At 43.5% G+C, this 24,158-nt stretch overlaps 1 protein-coding gene across 10 annotated transcripts in view; it reads left to right on the top strand.

The window, feature by feature from the left end:
* The window catches only part of NINJ1 (ninjurin 1), a 38,468-nt gene extending 34,922 nt beyond the window's left edge, over positions 1–3,546 (top strand). For all 10 annotated transcript variants that reach the window (XM_053298650.1, XM_053298658.1, XM_053298655.1 and 7 more), the window contains one exon: positions 1,201–3,546. The gene's annotated coding sequence lies outside the window, so the exon portion shown is untranslated. The remainder of the gene's footprint in view (positions 1–1,200) is intronic.
* Positions 3,547–24,158: the final 20,612 nt, after the last annotated feature.

The raw sequence follows: 24,158 nt of genomic DNA, 5'->3' as shown, positions 1-24,158 counted from the left end.
ACTCATCAATCCAACCCCCATCTCAATCATAATCCAGTCAGTCTCACTGTCACACTATATTAGCCATTTTTGCTTAATTTCATAAGAGGATATTATAGTGCTAGTTGACCACTGTGGCAGAAAGCCTGGTGAAAGTTCCAACTGAAATCCTCATCTAAAGACTGGAAGGGTTTTCCCAAGTTTTAGGCAGCCTCAGGTATGGGTATCACTGCCAGTTATTCCTAATGAAATATGGATAACTTGAGTACAATGATGGCATCTTTAGCCATGCTTTCTCATGAAATGCCTACTGAGGGGAAAAAACCCATAGTTATCTAGCACATGGAAATGTGAACATATTCCAGTTATCCGAGACACGAGTTCAAATCCCCATTCAGCCATGATACTAGCTGGGTGACTCTGGGCCAGTCACTTCTCTCTCAGCCTAACCTTCTTCACAGGGTTGTTGTGAGGAGAAACCTAAGTATGTAGTACACCGCTCTGGGCTCCTTGGAGGAAGAGCGGGTTATAAATGCAAAATAATAATAATAATAATAATAATAATCTTTAGCCTAAAGCAAAGCAAAATGTTCAGACCCACTGTTAATATATTTGAGCCACATATAGAGGAGCAGCTCAAACACATCCCCACAATTAATGGATGGTGTCCCTGCGTGCCAGGAGAGGGTGGAAAGACACATGGCATGCGCACACACTTATCCCATGGAGTCAGACTGGCAGATGAAATACCATTTGAATCAGCTCCATATGTACATGTGTACAGGAAGATGTACTTCTATAAATGCTTATTTCTCCCCATATTTTCTCCCTACTTCTCTCTTCATCCCCTTAGTGAAGTCCCCTGAGTTAAATTTTTAGATTGCAAGTTTTCAGAGCAGGGACTTGTCCTTGCCTCCTCACCTGTTGATACGATACTCATCAATGTTAAAAGAAACGAGTGGTGGTGGTGCTGCTACTGCCGCTCATCTGACATCAGGGCCCCCTGTGGATCACTATTCACCAACTGATTGTTAAACAGAATTCTTATTCCACCATTTGACATAGTCCATAGAATTAGAAGAGTCAAAAAGACTTGGAGAGACTTAAAATAGAAAGCTTATTTTAAAAGGTAAACTAAGAGGTTAAAAGACAATAGTGATAATGGTCAAATATTTCAAAAATTACTTTCCCTTTTTTCTTTTTCTTTTTCTTTTTCCCCAGACATCCAGCTGAGCACTAGACATTGCAGGTAATTTCTGCACTTGAGCCAGATTCTCTGGGCTACAAAGCATGAAAAAGCTGAATCAATTAAGATTTTTTAAAAAAAAAACCCTCTTTCCATCGAACTATGTACCAGAAAGGCCTATTCTTTTAAATTTCTTCACTCCATAAGATGCTGGACCTGCTTTTTTATTTTTTTATTTTTAAGAAAGCCAACCTTAAATATGCAATGCAGGAGATTGCACCTAAGGATCCTGGCATCAAAATGTTCACGTAAATACATGGTTGACATTGCATCAATGAAGATTGCTGTGTAAATTATTTTTTTCCAGAAACTGTTATCCCAGGACTCCACAAGGAGCTCAGAATTTCTTATTCTCTGTGCCTTCCTGAGGGATGCTGAACAAAGAAAGATGAAGTCTACATTTTAGACTTTAAATAGTGACACAGTACAGGAAGATGACTTTCAAACAGATATTTCTGCACTAGTGAACTTGTCTTTTAAAGGAGGACAAGTTTACCTAGCAAAAGTCTATGATCTCAGTGTTTTGCACAGATTAAAGAATTTATGTAATGTTTGCTTTATTTGCATAATTCCAGCTGCAGAATTGCCTCACCATGGAATTTGGAGGGGTTTTATCTGTAAAGACTAAGGTGTATGAAAACAATGGGATTGAAGCATTTAGGACAGTCACATTTCTGTTCTGTGCAGGTCACTATACTAACGTGCCTTCTTACAAAGCCATCATTTAGCCCTCAGAACCAGAAGTTGCAGACCCATACATACTTTCCTGGGAGTAAACCCCATTGAAAACAATGGGGCTTATTTCCGAAGTGCATGGTATTGTACTGCATGTATTCCAAAGAGACCAGGGTCCATACATTCTTGAAGTTAGTATTAAAAATCATTCTTCACCCTTTGTGTCTGTGTGTACACCCACACACACTGTGATCATAGTCCTTTTGGAAGAGTTGGTGCAAAATGTACTCTTTTGAGACCAATATCTTTTAAAACAGTGCATAGTTTGCTTAGTGACTGTAGCTTTTGATCAGTCCTTTAACAGCTTTCTCCTGACTACAGTAAGAAGCATGCATGGCCAGTACTTTGGCATCCTCCAGCCAAATCCATACTTCCACGGTGTCTTATTCTACCACTCACACATTTCATATAAATACCCATGCATGTAAAAAATATGTGTATGGAAACCCTGTTTTGAGTGGAGAATGAATACATCTGTTTTGCTGTAATCCATAAGCAACTGGAACCTGTGGCCAATTCCTCCTTCCCACCATGGGTGCATGTGATTTTTTTACACCAGTGCAGGGGGGAAATGGATCTTGAGGTCTCAGGGTGGCTAACAGACCTGTCTGTCAATCTGTCAGTTAGTCCATGTTCATGAAATAATTTCCATGCACACATGTTTCAGATATGCAATGGCCTTGGCTCTTTCCTCCAAAAAAACAAATGTATGCAACTGAACAAAAATCTTCATTTTTCTTAAAGGAGAAGAATTCAGATTGGGACTGTGGTGCTTCAGGAGAGGGGGTACTTCTGTGCTATTTGCTCAGTGAATATCACTATTCTGAAGCTATTTCACTCATCAGGCAAACCATGCAGGTTCCATTTGGTACTTGTATGTGTTCTCAAATGGCACAATGAGCAGGTTTGAGAGGGAGGGATTTTCATTGAGAGCAATGTCCTTCAGTTGGGAAAGGAGTAGTTACAATCTTACTTATCCACTGAAATAGAATTGGCTTGAGGGCATTACACTCTTTGTTGGATTATGGGCATTCTTTCTAATGAGACATCATCCTTTCATTTGCCTTCTTTGGGTAACTTGGCATGGAAAATAATAGTTTTTAAAACTAGAATACTTTTGATGAACACCACTGAGTTGGGAAATAAAACCAAGACTATATACTGTTGCTGGCAATTAAATTCATTACAATATTCCCTTTTCTAATTTATTATATGTTAGAACACAGAAAAATTGCCTTCTATTTTAACTTGCTTACAGATGTAATTTTATGAAATATTACCTTGTTATTTTAAAATGTATGTGTTTTAAATATACATAGCACATTATGGCAGTATTTAGAAAGATTGCTGTAGCACTTTTATTTACGGTATCATTTCAGTAGATAATTTTTTCCATTGATTATAACTACAGATATTTCAAGAAAACTAGGAATTTTTTTTTCTGTTTTGCTAGCACAAAAATAACAAGCATGGAAGAATCTTTGTTTTATTTTAGTGATAAAATGTTGGGATAGTCTTTTCGTATAGGTAAAAATAGTGTTTTGTAAGACATAATGAAAAATAAAGTTCTGTTTGTTGTACAGTCACAGACATTGTTTAAGGTATACAGGGCTGAAAAATTTAGGATTCAGTTTATTATTTATTTATTTGGTACATTTTCATACTGCCCCATACAAAATGTCCCTGGGCAGTTTACAATCTAAAACCATTAAAACATTAACAAGATTAAAGCAATTTAAAATACCAATAAAAACTCTAAAACCCAAAGCTTTAAAACCTATGAACTAAAAGCCTGGCTAAACAGGTATGTTTTCAGGTCTTTAAAAAAAACATTAAGAGATGGGGAAACACTAATTTCATTAGGAAGCGCATTCCAGAGTCCCGAGGCAACTCTAGAAAAGGCCTGGTTCCAAATGGTCACCAACTGAGCTGGTGGCAAGTTTCTGGCAACTGCAACCAGACCTCCCCAGATGATCTTAATAGGTGGCGGAGTTGATGAAGAAGGTGGCATTGTCTTAAATACCTCAGACTCAAGCTGTTCAGGGCTTTACAGGTAATAACCGGCACTTAGTATTTCACCCAGAAACTTATTGGCAGCCAGTGTAGTTGTTTTAGAATAGATGTAATGTGAACTCTTCGGGCAACAGCAGAGACCAACCTGGCTGCTGCATTCTGTACTAACTGCAGTTTCTGGACTATGTACAAAGGCAGCCCAACATAGAGCGCAGTGCAGTAGTAAAGTCTGGATGTTGCCAGCATATGTACAATTGTTTTAAGGTCATTTATCTCCAGAAATGGATATAGCTGGCATATCAGCCAAAGCTGATACTTCAGTTGATATGGTTGGTTCACAGCTATTGTATTAACTGATTAATTGCAAATGCTGAAAGATTAGACTATTTACTGAGGTTCCTAGGAGAATATTCAACTCTTTGTCATAGTTAACTGTTTGATAAAACCAGATTTTTCACTCACTCAAAAAGATAATGCTCCATTATGACCTAGACACAGTGCAAGTTTGAGTGAAAATATCCAGGAATTGAATTCTAATTTCCATTTGATGGATATTTTTAAAAGAATTTTTAAGCTATTTAAAACTTCATAAGATGGCTGCAATCCTAAACATACTTACTAGGGAGTAAGTACCATTATATTTAGTGGTGCTTACTTTCAAGTAAACTTGCATAAGCTTGCACTGCTCATCTCCAATTGTCAGAATACTTACTTGGAAGAAACTTGCATCACAATAAACATGCTAGAAGAGGTTGTACAGATTTCATAGTTGTTAGCACTGCAGCTCACAATCCGTATCAGAGTTAAGTATGCTTCTGCCCACTGATTTCCATGACCTTAAGCATGCTTAACTCTGCATTTGATTAAATCAGGCAAGATTGCAGCACAGGAGAGTGCACACTCTTGAAAGGAATACAAAATTAGAGTGAGTGGGAGATAAAAGATTTACCAACTGGCAGGATATTGCTGTAATATAAGCAGTGTCCCCTCTTAACAGGAATTCCCAGATGTGGACTACAACTCTCATAATCCCCAGCCAAAGGCCATTGTTCCTGGGGATACTGGGAGTTGTAGTGAACAACATCTGGGAATCCCTGTTAGAGGGAACACTGGGTATAAGGATACACCACTTGTTTCCGCTCACTACATTTTTAAAAAAAGAGTGACATCAGTACTCCTGTAGTTAAGTGGTATAACAAAGGAATCGTCAGCTTCTAATGAAGAATGGTGCAGGTGTGGAAATGGATTATGTTGCTTATCACTAAACTCTTCAGTAAAATGCTTTACACATTTACACAGATTGCACACTACACTAAATATCACATTTAGGGCCAGCCTTAAGGGTGGGCAAGTTGGCTTGCACAAGCCACACAACTTGGCAACACTGCAAACTAGCCAATCTGGGTCGAGATCCGTCGAGAGCCATAAGAATGGGTTCTGCGCCTGCGCAGAGACCACGTGGTAGCCCTGCCTCAGCTTGTCGAGGCGTCCAAGCCCCCACACTGCCCGCGTGCTATTTAAGGGCTGCTGGACGCCGTCTTCCTCAGTTCTTTTCCGACCGCCACAGCGTATAGACTTCGGTCTGCCGCCTCTTGTCGGTTATCCTCCTCCGTGAGTTCATCTGTTCTTAAAAATAAAAATAAAGTTATCCTGTATATGACTTTGGACTGTCTGACGATCTACAGTGGTAATTTGACTTCTCTTCTGGCTGACGTACTTCTCTGGCTTATTTTTTGACCTGGAACGGCCCTGACTACCTGCTTGCACGCCTTATTATGGCTGAGGGAAAGCAGTCCTTCAAAAGGTGTGACGGCTGTAAAGCCAAACTCCCCTCTAAGGACTTGCTTGATTTGTGTTTACTATACTTGGGAGAGGAACACATTGTCTCCACCTGCCGTATATGCCTATCTTTCTCTAAACAAACACGCAAAAATAGAGCGTTTCGGCTGAGGGCTGCCATTTACGACGATGTCTTGAGCCCATTGACACTGGGTGAGACGCATTCGTCGGCTTTGACGTCGAAGTCGCCAGCAAAATCTGCCTTGGTGTCTCCCTCGACATCGACCTCTCAACGATCGAAATCCACTAAATCGATCTCTGGTACGACACCGGTCCATTCGGCTTCGACGACGCCTTCGGCATTGAGACCAGCACTGGTACCGTCGAAGCTCCTTTCCAAACACTCACTCTCGACATCGAAGCATTGGAAGTCTAAACACTGGACCCCGTCCCCTGGGTCTCCTCCTTCAAAACGCCAGAGAACAGTCAACCGGACATGCACCCCGTCACCTCTGCAAAATTTACGTACATCTGGGACGTTATCCCACTCCCCGGCATCGGAACCAATACCGAGCACTTCGGCAGCAACGGTGACACACCCTCCGACACCGTTCTCTTCGGTATCGAGGGCTAGGTCCTTGTCTCCTGCAAGAACGCCGATAGCCTCTTCGGCTCCGACCTCTCCAAGACCTCAGCGTGCTATGCCACAGGCGTCGACTCTCCACACCCCTATAGTTTCAATGTCGACAGGAGAATCTCCTAGCTGTCCAAACCGGTTACCGCCCTTCGATATCGACGATGATGTGACTCGTGCCAACACCGCTGCGGCATTGGACCCTTCAGCGGAACAGACATTACTGTCGATGTTGGACTCCACCTTGACCACCCCAACGACATCAACCTTTACAGGTTTCCCAGCGTCAACTGTTGATCCAAATGCCACCGTGCTGTCCCCGGAAACCGCACTGTCAGCCCTCCACCTGCATGACTCCTCGACTTGGCACATTTGTGGCTTTGTGCTCCAGCCCCCAGCCACGGCTCCTGTTGCCAGCGGAATAGACACCTGTTCCCCGGGTGCCCCGTATGCTGATGAGCAGGCTAGACCGTGGAGACCATTCACTCCCCTAACTTCGACTTTGACAGTTGCATCGCTGCCCCCACGCTTCCCATCCTATGTGGCAAAGGCTTCTCAGACCCTACGGGTACAGCTGGCTCAGCAAAGCACCCAGACCAAGGTTCCCCAAGTACGATCTGTGGGCACGCAAACGCACACCGCTCCTCCTCCAAGCAACATCACTACGGAAACGCAAACAGTTCCGCCCTCTTCGCCAGTACGCTCAGAATCTGATCATTATGGATCTTCTGATTTTGAATCAGATGCAGATGATAGGGATTCCCTTGTAAACCCACCTGTCAATGTGCCTCCCGCTACATACGTATCTCCTAATGAGAAGATGAAATCATACCACAAGCACATCCATTCCATGGCAGAGGCTCTGGGCCTCGACATTCACTCACAACTGTCCACAATTGACGATCCGGTTTATAACTTCATGGTACAGTCACAGTCTACCCAACCGGTAGCCTTACCCATGCTCCCAGTCATAACGAGAGCAGCCAAGTGTGCATGGGAGGTACTCCACACCTCAACACCAACTAGCAAGAGGCCAGAGAGCTTGTACCGCATACAAGAGAAAGACAACACTTATATTTTGAAACACCCTGCACCCAATTCCCTGGTGGTGGATTGTGCAGCCTCCTCCAAGACAGGACGACGTTACTCGACACCCCCTGAAAAGGAGGGCCGCAAATTGGACTTGTTAGGCAGGAAAATTTACTCTACCTCATGCCTCTCCATCAAGGTAGCGAACTATGCCGCCTGTACGGCCAAATACTGCCACAGCATTTGGGAATCCCTCCAAGGTGACCTTGTCTCTTTGTCACCTGAAGAATTTAAGAAAAAGTATCAACAGACGCTTGAAAAGTCAGCGGATTTAATGCGACAGCAGCTGAGCATCGCTAAGCACTTAGCTGAATCAGAATCCCGCTCCTTGACAGCAGCAGTGACACTCCGCAGACATGCCTGGTTGCGTTCGACCAGCCTCCAGGCAGATATGAAAGAAAAAATAGAGGGTCTAGCATTTGATGGCACCGGACTTTTCAGTGAAGCAACGGACTCAACGATAGAGCAGCTCAAAAAGTCAAAATTCACAGCCAAGACTTTTACGGCTCAAGCCTCCACCTCACCCTACAACCCCAAGTATCGATCTTATTCGGCACGGCAGCGACCTTCGTACCGTCCACAGGACCGACGAGACTTCAGGAGGACATACTCCTCCTATAACAAGCGTAATTATCAAGGCAAGAACAAGTTCTCTCAATCCCAAAAATCTAAGCAGCCTGACTCCCAGAAGCGTCTCTGAGTATCAGGACCGCCCACGGACACCACTCCACACCCCATCCCCACCAGCAGGGGTTTCTCCACTGGCGCCAAGCAACAACAGCAAGCTGGCAAGCCATGCCCCTGCATGGCACCACATAACATCAGACCGGTGGGTCTTGAAAATCATCTTGTCGGGTTATGCAATAGAGTTCAAGACCCATCCACATTATTCGGGGATGAGGATCACTCCACCCTCAGAGGCCCTACAAGCAGAGGTGCGAGAGTTACTGGAGAAAGGTGCGATCACCCAGGTTCCGTGGTCATGCAGGCAGGAGGGGTTCTACTCCCACTATTTTCAGATTCCGAAAAAGGATGGGGGACTCCACCCCATAATGGATCTCCACCACCTAAACAAGTTGATCAAAGTAAGGAAATTTCATATGATGGCATTGCAAGAGATACTCCCGCTGCTCCAGGGCGAACGATGGCTTGCAACTCTGGATTTGAAAGATGCCTACTTTCACATCAACATCAGAGAACATCACAGGAAGTTTCTCCGCTTCTCTGTGGGAGATCAAGTATACCAATACACAGTGCTACCATTCGGACTGTGCACTGCCCTGCAGGTCTTCACCAAGTGTATGGCCATTGTGATTGCCCATCTCAGGACCTGGGGGGTGGCCATTTACCCGTATTTGGACAATTGGCTTCTGGCATCCGGCAGCAGAAGAGAGTTACTTTCACAGATTCAGTGCGTTTTATCGCTCCCCCAGGATCTCGGCCTCGAAGTCAATTGGAAGAAGTCCCACCTGGAGCCGTCCCAACAGATCACCTTCATTGGGGCAGTCTTGGACACAGTAGTACAAAGAGCATACTTGCCAAGAGACAGCTTCGACTATCCGGAATCTAGTTCTTCTCTTCCAACATCAACCCAGGCAGCCGGCAGGGTCCCCTTCAAAGCACCAACTCCTACAGTGTGGCTGACGTCCGACACATCTCTCCTCGGTTGGGGGGCGCACTGCAGTGGTCATCAAGCACAGGGGAAGTGGACCCGGACGCAGTCCCATCTCCATATCAGTTTCCTGGAGCTGCTGGCAACCTTTCAAGCTCTGCAGGCTTTTTTGCTCCTGGTCCAGAACCAGGTAGTGCAAGTGCAACTCGACAGTACGACAGGCCTGGCATACATAAACCGCCAGGGGGGAACTGTTTCTCGAAGCTTGTGTGCCCTAAGTGTTCAACTGTGTCATTGGTGTATCCGGCACCAAGTCACGCCCAGGGCGATACACATCAAGGGTCTGGACAACATCTTAGCCGATGACCTCAGCCGGGTTTTTCTGCAAGAACGTCATCACGAATGGTCCCTCAAGAACAACTGCATATCCGCCCTCTTCCGCCGCTGGATGCAGCCGACTATAGACCTCTTCGCGTCTGCCCAGAACACGAAGTGTGTCCGATTCTGCTCGAGGGCGGGACATGATCCTCTGTCCCTGGGGGACGCTTTCCAACTGGATTGGACTCGGGAGATACCCTACATGTTCCCTCCACATCCCATAATCAAGCGAGTGGTTGCCCAGTTGCTGGCCTCCCCCACCTCGGGAATTCTAGTAACACCCTGGTGGCCCCGCCAACCATGGTTTCCTCAAGTACTCAAACTATCCCGGGATCGCTTCCTCCATCTCCCTCAAATTTCAGACCTCTTATCCCAGGACAATGGCATGGTCTTCAACCCAGACGTACAGATTCTCCATCTCACCGCCTGACGAATCGGATGTTAGACCGTATCCTTCTCAACCACCGCAAATCTTCCACCAGACGTAACTACGTTAGTAAATGGTGCAGATTTAAACTTTATGTGAAAACACAGGGGTTCCTCCCCCACACGTGCTACAATATGAGATGTTCTGCTGTATTTGACTAGCTTGAAGTCTCAGGGCTTGGCTAACGTCTCCTTAAAGGTTCACCTGGCAGCACTTTCATCTAGACATCCAGGCTGCGAAGGGAAGACCTTCTTCTCGCACTCTCAGAGTAAAGCCTTCCTGAAAGGCCTTTCTAATGTATATCCACCCATCAGGCCTCCAGTCCAACCTTGGAGCATTTCCCTGGTTCTCTCATCACTGACACAGGCCCCCTTCAAGCCCATGGCTTCTGCTCCCCTGAAGCTTGTCTCCTTGAAAGCTGCGTTTTTGGTGGCTATAACAACGGCTCGGAGAGTGAGTGAACTAAGTGCATTGAGAGTAGACCCACCATACACTAGATTCTTTCCGGATAAGGTCCTGATGCGTTTGGACCCTGAATTTTTACCCAAGATTGTGTCGGACTTCCATCTGAACCAGGATATAGTCCTCTCCATGTTTTTCCGGAACCCTTCAACCGCTTTAGAACGATCTATGCACGCTGTGGATGTATGTAGAGCATTGCTATACTACATGGATAGGACTAAAGACTTCCGCTCATCTTCACGCCTCTTTGTGACCTACCAAGGCTCTAGGAAAGGCATTAACATCTCCAGGCAGAGACTATCCTCATGGCTGGTTGAACTGATCAAGTTTACATATCACTTACAAGGCAAAGCACCGCCTGAAGCTATTAAGGCCCACTCAACCTGTGCCTACGCTTCTTCGGCCACAGACCTTTCAGGGGTATCTTTTAAAGATATTTGCAAAGCAGCAACCTGGTCTTCGGAGATACCTTTTGTGAAGCACTACGCGCTAGATATATGCTCTGTTGAGGAGGCTAATTTCGGGAGAAGTGTGCTGAAAAGGGTGTTGCAATAGTCTCTACTGCACCCTCACCCTTGAGGGAGCTGGCTAAACACCCATTCTTATGGATCTCAACAGATCTCGACCCAGATAAACAGGTTGCTTACTTGTAACTGATGATCTGGGAGAGATCCGTCGACATCCATAAGACCCTCCCGAACCTCCCCTCTGCAGTAGGGCTTATCTAGATGCGTATTGGTGTGTAGGCTGTCCTACCTTTAACTACTCATTTTTTCCTCGATGAACTCACCTTCACTCCTGGATGGTTGTCCTCCACGGTGGTCGTCCAAAGAACTGAGGAACATGGCATCCAGCCAGCCCTTAAATAGCACGCAGGCAGCATGGGGGCGGGGCTTGGACGCCTCGACAAGCTGAGACATGGCTACCGCGTAGTCTCTGCGCAGGCGCAGAACCCATTCTTATAGATGTCGACGGATCTCTCCCAGATCATCAGTTACAGGTAAGCAACCTGTTTTTCCTTGCCAGGGTGTTATTAGTGTTGCCAGGTTGTAAACAGCAGACATATTCGCAGATGAAAAGAAGAGCATTTTCTAAGCAATAAGGCCCAAAGCAGATGAAACACCTATCACATGATTGGGGCGTGCATGCTTGATTTTTCATGTACATTGCAAACATGCAGTGCTGTGTTCCGAATGGAAAGTCATGAGGCCATGTTTGGGATTTTAACCCTATGCCACCCATGGTCCCATCCAGATTCCTTAATCTCCCACGCACACAACCATCATTCATTCCTGTGGGGGCGGGGGGGGGGACTTCCAGTTGCACCAATGGGAGTTTTCTTCTTTTCCAAATAGCAGCTGTGGAGAGCATCATCTGGAGTGAGACTATGTCAGAGATGGTGTAAAATTTCCTCTCTTTCCATGCTGTGGTCCCTGTCCAGATCAGAGCCCCATGGCTTCTATTTGCATTTCAAAAATCAAGCAGGCAGCCACAAACACATAATGGGCCCAAACTAGATGATAGTATTTATTTTATTCATTATATTTCTATACCACCACTCAAAATATCTCTAGGTAGTTTACAAATTATTAAAAACAATCGTTTAAACAATTTGAATATTGCTGTTCAAATGTTGAAAAAAAGCAGTATCCCCATACCAGAAGCACTACTTTCTGGAAATTTACCAGGCTCTTTTGCAGTGAATTAATTACTACTAGGCACCTGCAGCAATAGAAACTGATGTTCTGGAAAGACCTCCATGTCATCTGAGACCTAGACCTTTACATCTGAGTGCCTCCTCAAAATGGCCATTCTAGCCTTGCGGTACTCAGGATCTGAAATGGTTGTGATCCTTCTGCTCATAACTATGTACTGCCGCTGTACTATTTTGCTTTGCTTTGTAATGAGGATAAAATCTCCTGCTATTGAAAAATAAAGCACTTTTGTTAGTTGTGTATCTGTTTCATTTATTTTGAAAATGTATAAGCTGCCCTTCAGAACAACCTCCTAGGTGCAATAGAAATACTGCAACAGAACTATATGTGGAAGTAGTAGCATGAGCACTCAACGATCCTCCAGTGTTGGCTCAGCTCAGAAGAGGGCCTCTGATGGAAACTGTACTGTTTGGCCAGGCTCATGGTAGGAGGCACTCCTTCAAGTAGACGGGCCAAACCATTAAGGACTTTCTAGTCAACAACGAGCAGTTTCCATTAAAATGGACCAGGAAACAGTGCAACTGTTTAAGAACCAATTAGATATGCTCTCTGTAGCAGAGAATGTTATGTACTGTAGCAGCTACATTTTGTACTAACTCACATTTCTGGGAAATCTCTGAAGGCAGCCCCACAGAAAACACACTGCAATCCCAGCCTAGGATTTACTAGAGCACTGATTTATATGTGGGAGTTTTTAAATTGTTCAATTTCTACACTGCATTTCATAAAACTCATCCCAAGGCAGTTTACAAAAGTTATAATGCAATAAAATGACTGTGGCCAGGGTCTCCCTGTGCAGGAGAAATCATAGCAGACACCAGCTTGATGAAAGGCATGGCTTGAGCCCAGTGTATTTAAGAGAGTGCCTCCTTCTTCATGAACCCCCTCACCTGTTAAGATTATCAGGTGAGGTTCAGTTGCAGTTACCACCAGCCTATTTGGTGCTGACCCAAAACCAAGGCTTCTCTAGGGTTGCGCCAGACTTCTGGAATGTGCTCCCAAATTAAACCAGAACTTCCCCACCTCTGGCTGTTTTCCCATGACCTTTGAAAATGCACTGATTTTATTGGGCTTTTAGTTTATAATGTTTTAAAGTTTTGTTGATGGTTATTTTGTTTTATATGATTTAAGGTTTTAATTGTTGTTTTGATGGTTTTTAAACCGCCCAAAGATTTTATATGGGGTCAGGCTGAAATCACCCCCTTAATCAGACAACTCGCCTGTCCATAGCATCTCGATCTTATCTGAACTGAGTTTCAATTTGTTGACCCTCATCCAATCCATTACTGAATTCATATACTGATTCAGCACCTCTACCACCTCAGAATTCTGATGCATGGGTGTCCATAGTAACATTTCATAACACAAGTACCATAGAATTAAGCAGAAGTTTCTCAGCACCATCTTCTAGAATACGCCATCAAGAAATAAACAAAACTATATACATATAAATAAAAGCACCTGCTGCTCCACATTTTTCCAGCCATGAGCCCAAGGAGGAGCAACTGCATTCTTCTGCCTTTCCTGTGGATGCCCATGTTCTGATGAAAAGGAGAAACAAAGCTCAGTGTTACCAGCATTCTGACCTCATTCAGTGGTTTCATGTTAAACAGCAAGGGGAACAAGATGGAACCATGTGGGGTCCCATAACACAAGTGCTATAGAGTTAAGCAGAAGTCTCTAAGCACCACCTTCTAGAATATGCCATCCAGAAAGAAACAGAACCACTGGAGCAGAGTCATGGTCCTGTTGTCTTCATGATTTTTGACAGGATCAAGGTGACTACTAACAAGTAGTTTCTATGCTGAAACCAGACTGAAATTGATCCAGGCAATCAATGTTGCTCATGAGTGCCTGGAGTAATACAGTGACCACTCGTTTAAGTACTTTGCCCAAGAAGAGGGATTTGTGACCAGCCAATAGTCATCCCTTAGTCAGGCGAATGAGGGCTTCTTAAGGAGTGGTCTCATAACCACCTCTGAAGAAAATTTACACTCCACCTCCTAATTCATTTGCAGATTTCCCAACATTAACTGAACAAGTCAGTACAGTTTTGTTAACTTCATGTTTGCTTCCACTTACCACATTGGGTTCACTAATAATTCAGCCAGGGCTAGGGATTTTGGCTGCTTCTATTCAGACTGTCTCCTCAAGAAATGTGTTCGTAACACAGAAACATGTTTACTAGAAAGAAGAGAGGAAAGTGCTCTCTGTGTTTGCCCTCCAAAGAACTGAATGCTATCCAAGGAATATGCCTCTCTAAAGGCCCCACTCCCAAGACAATACCCCAAATTGTATACTAGGATGAAGATTCTCAAGTTTTGTAGCCCACATAACCATTTACAGATAAACCTTCTTAAGTGAGATGTCCACATATGGTCCATTCCCAGCTAGGTTAGTCAAATTTTCAACAATACCCTATGTGCCTTAGAAAACACACACACACACACACACACACACACACACACACACACACACACACCACTTTATATAATGACAATATGACTTCTTAGTTTCTGCAGGCCCAGCTTCTGTAACACAGCAACAGGGTGCAGCTGGCGCAGAGGCGTATCTAGGGAAAATAGCGCCTAGGGCAAGCACTGAAATTGCGCCCCCTGTCCAAACATCTGACACCCATCTTTCAGATAACTTTACCATCATATCAGCTCAAAAATACAAGTCAAGCTCGTTAATCTTTTAATATTTCAAAAAATATTTACCAGTAGACATAGCCAGACCAAAAAAATGCTGGAAAACTACAATTTTCAGTATGTTGGGGCTCATTAAATACCCAAATACTATGTGGAGGTATACTTGGAAAACTAAACAGACACGCCTGTCTAATTCCCTACTGTGCGTTGTAGCATCCCTATTACATAGGTTTTACAAATAAATGGAGAATTTGACTTTTCCCAGATACTCTGAAAATAATTAAAGGCTACAAACAGCAAACTGTGTCACTGCTTGGAATATATTCTAGTATTTCAGAAAGACTGTTAAAATGAGAGAAAGAGAGCAAGAAACTCCCAGTGGGCCTTAATACTAAGGATTTCACACTGATTCAAAGACAAACTCACCATTAATAGCCATATTATTATGATTTAACTCACTTATCACAAGATGCAAAGTAAGAGCAAATGAATACAATCCTAGCTCATAAGCTTCAGCTCAGTATTCACAAGCCCTGATTCTCTGTACATAGTGCCAATCTGAATATGTGTACAGTGATATATATATATATATATATATATATATATATATATATATATATATATATATACACACACACACACACACACACACACACACACACACATATACACACACCCTTCGAGGGGCTTCCTAAAGGGCTTGGAGGGCAGTCTGCAAAGCTTCCCCCTCCTGTTGTTGGCCTCTAGGGTCTCGCAGGGACCATTTGAGCATGTGCGGTAGCCATTTTTCTTTTTTAAAAATTGCTTTTTAAAATGGCTGCTGAAAACAAAATGGCCACCGTGCATGCTCAAATGGCCTCTGTGAGGCCTGGCATGGCCTAGGGCCTCACAGAGGCCATTTGAGCATGTGCGGTGGCCATTTTGTTTTCAGGGGCCATTAAAAAATTTTTTTTCAAGTGGCACCCAGTGCACGTGCCCTGCCTGCCCCACCCTAGATACGCCCATGAGCTGGTGACCATAGCTGGGCATGTCAACCTATCTCCATATTATGAAAGGCTTAAAGGGTATTTGCATGTGCAGCCTAGCCCAGGCTAAAGCAGTCCAAGGTTAAGCGAACCTATGGGGGTGATTGTCTGGGCAGCCGCCACTGATTTAAATGCCTCCCCCCTCCCCCGCCGGCCCGCTGCCATTTCCAGCAGTGAGCCAGTGAGTGGGGAGCAGCCATGCCAAGCCCAGTGGCTGCTCTAACAAGAGTAGCTACCATGCTTATGCCCTGGGACACCCTGGGATGTGGGGTGTGGGGGCAGGAATTCTTCCTGCTCCAGCATCTCCCTCCACTGCACGGTCATTAATGTGGGCACACAGTGCAATGGAGGGGAGGACAGCGGCTGCACATTCGTTGGTGGAGGCAAGCAGCTTCAGCCTTCCCCACAGCCCACCCACCCTCCCCTGCAAGATAGTGTGCACCTCTTAATCTGCTAATTGCTACAGATGAGGCTACTGCTAAATGCAGAGCAGTAGGGGCCACTTGAAAGGTTTGCAATCATATCCCCAGCTGCCTCCCATTAGTATTGTCTCAATCTGTTTATCTGAATGTCCACAGTTTCCCCACAGACACTACTGTCCCACTGCAATTCCCCCAACATACTCTTGACATCTAGGACAGGCAGTGGCCAATTGCCAGCCATGGGGCTGCTCTCTCCTCCACCTCCTCCTCCTCCTCCTCCTCCGCTGTGCCTGGGAGCAGAACAGAGGTAGGAAGGCATGCACCTTGAGGGACGAATGGGGAGAAGTATATGCCATTTTCAGAGAGGGTACGCTGAGGATGATCAAGAGAACATAGGATATTGTTTAATAAAACCACTTCCTCAGTGAGTGCTGAAATAACTCCAGTGGTTTCTGTTACACTGTTTGGAAATCACTGTTTTACAGGAATCTTTCTCTTCAGTAACTAAGGGCATACCTAAGCGGAGCTCAGTTTTCACTGTATATTCACTTGTTCACAATTTTTTCCAGCAGAGAGAGAGAAAGTGTGTGTGCGAATTGTTATGCTTGCTCCATTTCCTTCCACTTTACTATCTCTTACGCTCACTTTCTCCATATCTGGTCATAGTTTCCCATTCAGCTCCTTCCATTTCCTTTGCCTGATAATTTGAGCCCAGTTCCAACAAAAATCGAAATGGTGAGGAAACAGTTGCTTCTGTGGATATTTATTTACTTACTCAGAATAAGACATGATTGCCCTGACATCAGCAAGGTCTTTTCTCCTCCTTCCCTATTCCTCATCCAAAAACCAAGTAGTGTCATTTAAAGTTACCTCTTGCCTCTTGTTTTTTAGACTACATGTGATTATTGCTCAGCAACATTAATATATCTGGTTATTATGGAGTATGAAAGGTAACCACAACAAATACTCTTAAAATGCACTGCTTTTTGCAGTTTGCAATGCTGAAGAGCAGGCCTTTGTACTGTAGCTATGCATCTTGCCCCCACAGGCTTCTTTCCTCCACCCCAGAACCAAAATAGTTCCCGTAAGTTCTGTTGTGAGATATTTATTTTTATCCACATATTATTTCACATGTCACATAATACTATCTACATATTTTAGGGCCTTTGCCTTTCCCCCCTTTTCATGTCTGAAAAAAACATATCCTGGCTAAAATAGTAATATAGGTACTGAATGCATTAAAATCCATATTTGACAGCAAGGTGGTTGCAATAGCATTACAAGGCAAAAAATGAAGCATTGTGCTCATTCTACATGGTGAATTTTCTCCTGAAAATGAAAAGAAATTAGTCATCCCTCAGGAATCTGCATGAACACTTTCCTTGTATCTTCAAAAGCCTACCTATGGCTATTCTGCTTTGGAAAATCTGCCTACCTAAATACATGATCTAATTTTCAAAGAATACCTTGTATTCATACCATGATATGCTGTAGGCGTCCCATTGGAGTATGTCTTCCCAACCAAAGTAATATTTTCCATGTGATAAACTGTAGATCTGCATCTATTTTCCTTTCAAAGTCACTGACACCTTTAAAAAGCTTGTCATTCTTCACAGGCAAAAGCTTCTCCAATTTAGTTTCAGCTATAAATTATTCAATAATATAAAAAATTCTCATTGCATAAAAACCATCGCAGATGAGCACATTATCAAATATCACATAAATGAATTATTTTGTCCATCGAAAACATAATGGAGACTGAGAAGGAAGCACAGTCACAGGGGGTGCACAAAAAGGAGAGAATAAACAGAGACAACAGTACGAAAAAAGTTAAAATACATACTATCAGTATATCAGCAGGAAGATAGGCATGAAGAAAAGTTTGTCAAGGTGAAGCATCAAAGGGGATATATACAGAGAAAGTAGAATTGCCCCCAAACGTTTGGAAGTACAATGGTCACATCTCATTTTATGACATTCTGGACTGGATTGTTGTGGAATGGTAGGCCAGGTATCTTTGCTCCTGCTTGAGCCCCCAAATGTGGCAAGGATGTGATATTATCACATCAGAGCATGCAAAAAAGGAGTCCAGCATGTCCTAGGAATGTTCACACCTCCTGCTTTGGACACCTGGAGGTCTGGGATGTCGTGGTGGTGGTGGTGGTGGTGGTGGTGGTGGTAGTGGTGTGCTGGTGGTGGTGGTGAGGGTGCCACCTCTTTACAAAATCAGAGGCCTCAAGGCATAAACAATCAATATTCATTGATTACCCCTTCTTCCTTCCTCCACAAGATGTCATTTTCCTCACAGCTCTTTCCCAGACCACTGCCCTGCTTCGTTCAACCAACAGGCTTCAAGGGTTCCCTGCAACATCTTGGCACCCCAAGAAAAGAACCTTGTTCCCACTCAACTTCCCAGCTTTTGGCTACCCTAGTAGCCTTGCCTTCGCATCCATTTCCTCCAAATAACACACTGCTCCTCTTGTTCATAGGCTCAAATGTAAAGTTTTTCTTCCTTGAAAACTGACATTTTACTTCCCTTGTAGAAGATGCTTAGTTTAACATTCTATTGCTGACACAGTAACTCTAAATAATAATAATGTTGATAAACATCCAGCTATATACTAGCAGATCAGCCATTTAGCCTGGAGTGGGTCCTCATCTGTCTATGAATCCACTTTAACTGCAATATACAAATATTCATTTTTAAAGCACCATTCTATATTCCTGAAAGTGATGCAGATCTATCTTGCTTTTTCTCAACTTGCCAAAATATGGCTAGGATCCAAAGAATTATTTACTATGCTCAGTGAAATTAAAAACAAACAAACCCCCTTTCCGATTGAACTATATCACAGTTTTTAAAAGTCCCGCCATGACGGCAGTGTACCAGACCCCAGGGGTATAGTGGAGGGGGGACGTGCAGGGACAGAGCGTTGGTACTTCTCAGCTTCTCTGGCTGTTGTGGTGGGCATGGCCATGGGGGCTGTCATGGAGAGCACCTGCACTTCTGAATTTGCAACTACATCACTGCCAGACCCTAAATGTAGTCTCCCCACTTCTTTGTACAGAACACCAGGTTCACTACATGTTCCTTGGCTCTAGAGGCCCAGGATGTTGCTGATGTCGTTACTGCCATGTAAGTGGAAAGTGGGCAGTGGAGCAAGCTATAGGGGTTCATGTGTGGGAGAGGGAGGGGTGTCGTGTTCCCAGTGCTGTCAGTGGGAGCACAACACGGTCTCAATTGTGTTTGGAATAAACGAAGCTAGTTTGATTTTAAAAGAGAGAGAAAATAAAATAGTTCGATTTGTCGGCCCTAATACCAAACTGAGCTGCTGGGCAGTCACCCATCACTAGCAACCACTGGCGAAGCACCACTGAGGGCTTCTGCCACACAGCACAAGAGCTGAAACGGAGTCCAGGAGCCAAAACAAAAAATGACATAAACTCCAAACTGGGGAAAACTAAGACTGACAAACTTTTAAAGATTGGTAGCATTTTCAAATTTTGCTCTAGAAACTCAAGTTTTTAATTTTCAAAAATTCTTATATCATTAATTAAATCTTATTAAAGTTTTTAAAATTTAGAAACATGAGTTTCAAAAGCAAAATTTGAAAATGAGATCCTGATTTGAGCCTGATTTAAGCCTGATTTGTTTTCTAATACCTCAAACCAAAGGGCATCCATAACTTGGAATGCGGAATAAACATGCACACACATAACTTTGGACCACTGAAAGATTAATTTTCAGGAGGAGAAGTTGTTTGTGACTTATTTCCCCCTACCACCTCACTAATTTCATCCCCACCTTAATCCTTGATCCCACAGTATCTGGCAGCTAAATGCTGGATCATGTTCTTAAGATCTTGATCCAGCTCTAACATTCCAGACACCTACTAAGAATTAAGAACTACACAATCCTAGGCAAATGTTTTGTAAAAACAAACATGAAAAATAAAGCAACCTGAGCTTTTATTGGCCATCTTGGGACTCCAGCCTCACTCTGGTCTGCAGAAGTGGGAGAATTAGGAAACAAAAAGAGAAGGCAATCGTTACAGCTCTTGTTAGCCCTAAGCCACAAGGACTGTTTTATGGTGGAACTCTCTCAGGGAGTTGGTTTTAATTCCCTTAAGCATATGAAATGCTACATTTTACTGGAATGAAAAGACTTTTTATGGGAACAAATCTCTAAGCTCCACTATTAGCTTGGAACTGAATGCACTATTAAAGTGACTGACCTGATATATGTGTTTCTGGTTGAAACTTTTAATCTTGAGCTTTGCTTAAGAAGAGTAAATAATTAAAAACAGATCCGTGTGCAATTAACTGTGGACGGCCATACATCTTGGCTTGTTTTGGCAGCCCTGCCTCTGGCACACATGGCTGTGTGCAGCCCTTAAAAGTACTAAGACCCAAACTGTGTGCTGCAACAAAACAACATGCACGCCACAAGAGAGACCAGTGCATTGCTCCAAAATACCAACCCACTGAGGAAGGTACCTCCTGTGACTCTGCATAGGTCACTGCTCTAGCCTTGGCATCCTTCCAATCAGCCAACACTGTGGGAAGAAAAGTCTCTTAAATGTCACTGCAACAGATGTGATTGATTATCCTATCAGCCCCAATTCAAAGATGTAACAGAATTACCCATCCTCAGAGGAGGCTGGCTGTTGCATCTCTTCATGAATAATTGCTCTGGTATTACCACCTTCTAGTCAACCCCCTCTCCCAGAGGAATGACTTAAACAAGATCACAGAGGTTGGGCTCCTTTGAGTTTGGGTAATTCTTAGCCTCTCTGCATAGGCATGGTGGAGCATGAACTGAGGACATCAGAGACTTCTATGCTTTTCCCTGTGGGGAAAACTGCAACTTTGTTGGGGAATACTTTTCATTGGGAAAATGGTGTGGGGAAAGTGTTAACTCTCTGTCCCACTGTGATTTCCCCAACCAGACCATCCTCCACAGCTGCTATTAATAACAAGTGCAGATCTCCTGACATCACTTTAGTTAGGCTTTTAGAAAGTAAGTTTTCAGAGACAGAGAAGGCTCTCAGCTGATACTATTTTTTAAAGTCTGATATATTCACACCTTTCATGCATTTTTGATTCCCAGATCTGAAGAAAACTAATATGAATGTCAATGACAAATTTCCTATTACCTTCAATAAGAGTTAAGTGATGCTCTAACATGGTTTATTTCTAATATACATTTGTTTAGAAGCCTCACTGATTTCAAACATATGTTTTCAGAATTACAACCTAAATTTCATTTGGATGGAGACATATATACGATCTGCAGTGCACCTAGTGAAGAACTGCAAGGTCTATTATTTCCTTCAAACACATTCTGATAATAATGAGTTATAGGGAGAAATTTAGTTGTGTTTGTTAGTAAAATAGGATTTGTCCAACATGTGTCTGTACATGTAAGGAAACTTCCCTTTTAGGTCTGAGAAAGCTAGGCTCAAGTTTCAAAGCCCAGCCCCTTTGTAAGCAGACAAGACAAGAACTTGTTAATAGATAGCATTATGTTTAAGACTTCTTGTTGATGCCTCTTTTCTCATTGAACAATACATAGGCCAAGAGAACTCTCATAGACAACAAACATTGTTAACATCCTAGGAATGTAAAATGGCAAGCTTATACTATTCTAGAAAAAGCAGTTGTGCTAGGATAATATGATTTAATTGAATGAGTGACTTAAATGTACCTCCCGTTCAGTTGTGAGGAAGCCAGGCCCAATCAAGGGAGAAGTCCCTCAATAGTTCAGTTTAGTAGTTGAGAGAACAAAGTCTCTTACTGCTTCTTAATAGATAACATATTTAAGACCTGTTGATGCCTGGATTGACCATGAAATACCACAATGCCTTTTGCTTACAATACTTTCTCTGGGTCCAATCTCCCTGCATTCTGTCACACACTTTCCCAGTCACATATCCACACCCATGCACAATATGTACATCTAACACCCATATACGTGTACCATGGACAGTTGCCATTCATATACCACTCAAACACAAAGTTCAGGTTCTGTTGATCAGTATTTTGAGAGTGCTGTCCACCCATTTCTACTAATAGCACAGAAGGGATTATCCTTAAACCTACTGTGCTGACAGTTTTGTGGGTTTTTTTAAATCTGAGTTGATGGAATGTTCATAAACACCCCATAATACCTCAATATCCAAGCAACAAAATACTGCCATCAACCATTAGCTGAGGCACAACTGCTGAACGTAGCTCCTCCCTCCGCCTTTGGATGATTTAAAGGCCTGCATTCCTAGGGGGAAGGAGTAAGACATACACAGCCATGCAACAGAACATCCAAAAGATAAAATATCTAACTGCCATTGCTCAACTCACAGCTGCTGCACATGGCTCTTCCCACTCTCATTAGACAGTGGAAATATGGGCAGTACAACATGTTGAGAGTAAGGAGTACACAGCCAGGCAACAGCCATAGCACAACTTCCCAGTTACCAGAAGTCAGAGAGTGAGACGGGATGAACAGCAAGTAGAGATGTGCATGACCCCAAAAAGTTCAAGTTCAGCTTGAATTCAAATCAAATTCGCGCCAAACTGCATGCTGCCAAATCAATTCAGTTAAACTGACTGGCTGGTCCGGTCCGTTCACTTGAACACGTCTGGCAGTTCAGGCAGCTAATACTTGTAAAGGGGCATCTGGTGAGGATTCCCTTTTACAAATGAAATGGTGTGTGGGGTGGTGGTGGTCCAGGACATGTTAAGGGGCAGTCGGGCAAGGATGGCGATAGAGGTAGAAAGGTCTTTACCTGGCCGGTGTGGTTTTCGCTTCTGCAGATGCTTGGAAGCCATTTGCATAGTGGCCATTTGTGTGGCATCCTCATGCACATATGTGGAGGCCAGAACTGTGCCCCCACCATGCAGGCAGCTTCAGAAACAAAGCTTCACGTGTGTTTGAGGTGAGTGACCGCACCAACTGGGTAAGAACTTTTCTACCTCTCACACTGCCCCGGCCAACCACTCAGCTGCCGAACTAGTTTGCCTGAACTAGGCTTGGTCCCGTTCTGCCGTGGACTGAACTGCCCCCAGTTCAGTTTGTGATCAAGCTGCTGAACTGGCCTGTTCGAGTCAAACTGGTTTAGCTGTGAAAGCTTTGTGCACACTTCTAACAGCAACCAGTATGAGAACTGGGTTCTGTGGGGAGAAGATGGTAATTCCGAGCAACAGTATATTTTAGAGGAGATACAATTGTCCTAATTTATTTGCATTTCATTATTTTATGTAAGCTGCCCTGGAGATCTTTCTGGCATAATAGATGGTATAGGAAATGAAATCAGATCAAAACAAACACCTAAGTTGTTGTTGTTGTTAATTTGATTTCTATAGTGCCCTTCCAAAAATGGCTCAGGGCAGTTTACGCAGAGAAATAATAAATAAATAAGATGGCTCCCTGTCCCCAAAGGGCTCATATTCTTTGATGATGTGGTAAGGCTGATTTCAATCAACTAAAACCAGAACTCTTAAGGTCAAAGCTGCAGAGATTTCAAAGGCTACATCCTGTATTAAGAAGATCAGTGATTAAGAGGAACATAAGAAACTGCCATATACTGAGTCAGACCATTAGTTCATCTAGCTCAGTAGTATCTACACAGACTGGCAGCGGCTTCTCCAGGGTTGCAAGCAGGAGTCTCTCTCAGCCCTCTTCTTGGAAATACCAAGGAGGGAACTTGGGACCTTCTGCATGCAAGCATAAGATATGCTTGATAGGTAGAATGTATAATGTGCATTTTTACCTCACTCCATGCCTGCAACAGCTCAGGACATCTGACAAAATTTCAACAAACACAAATCAAAGTTTTAATTTAATTTACTGTTCAGTCTGCAATCAACTACTCATGGATAATTGTAAGAGTGAAAGTGAAACGTACAGAGCCCATGGGCCGAACATTCCATTTCTTACTACAGATCTAGACATCTTCAGATTGGTTTCATCCTAGGACTGTGCTCTTGATATA

This window comes from Hemicordylus capensis, chromosome 2 (genome assembly GCF_027244095.1).
Source record: "Hemicordylus capensis ecotype Gifberg chromosome 2, rHemCap1.1.pri, whole genome shotgun sequence".
In the NCBI taxonomy this organism is placed as follows: Eukaryota; Metazoa; Chordata; class Lepidosauria; order Squamata; family Cordylidae; genus Hemicordylus; species Hemicordylus capensis.
This window is presented reverse-complemented; position numbering and strand designations above follow the sequence as displayed.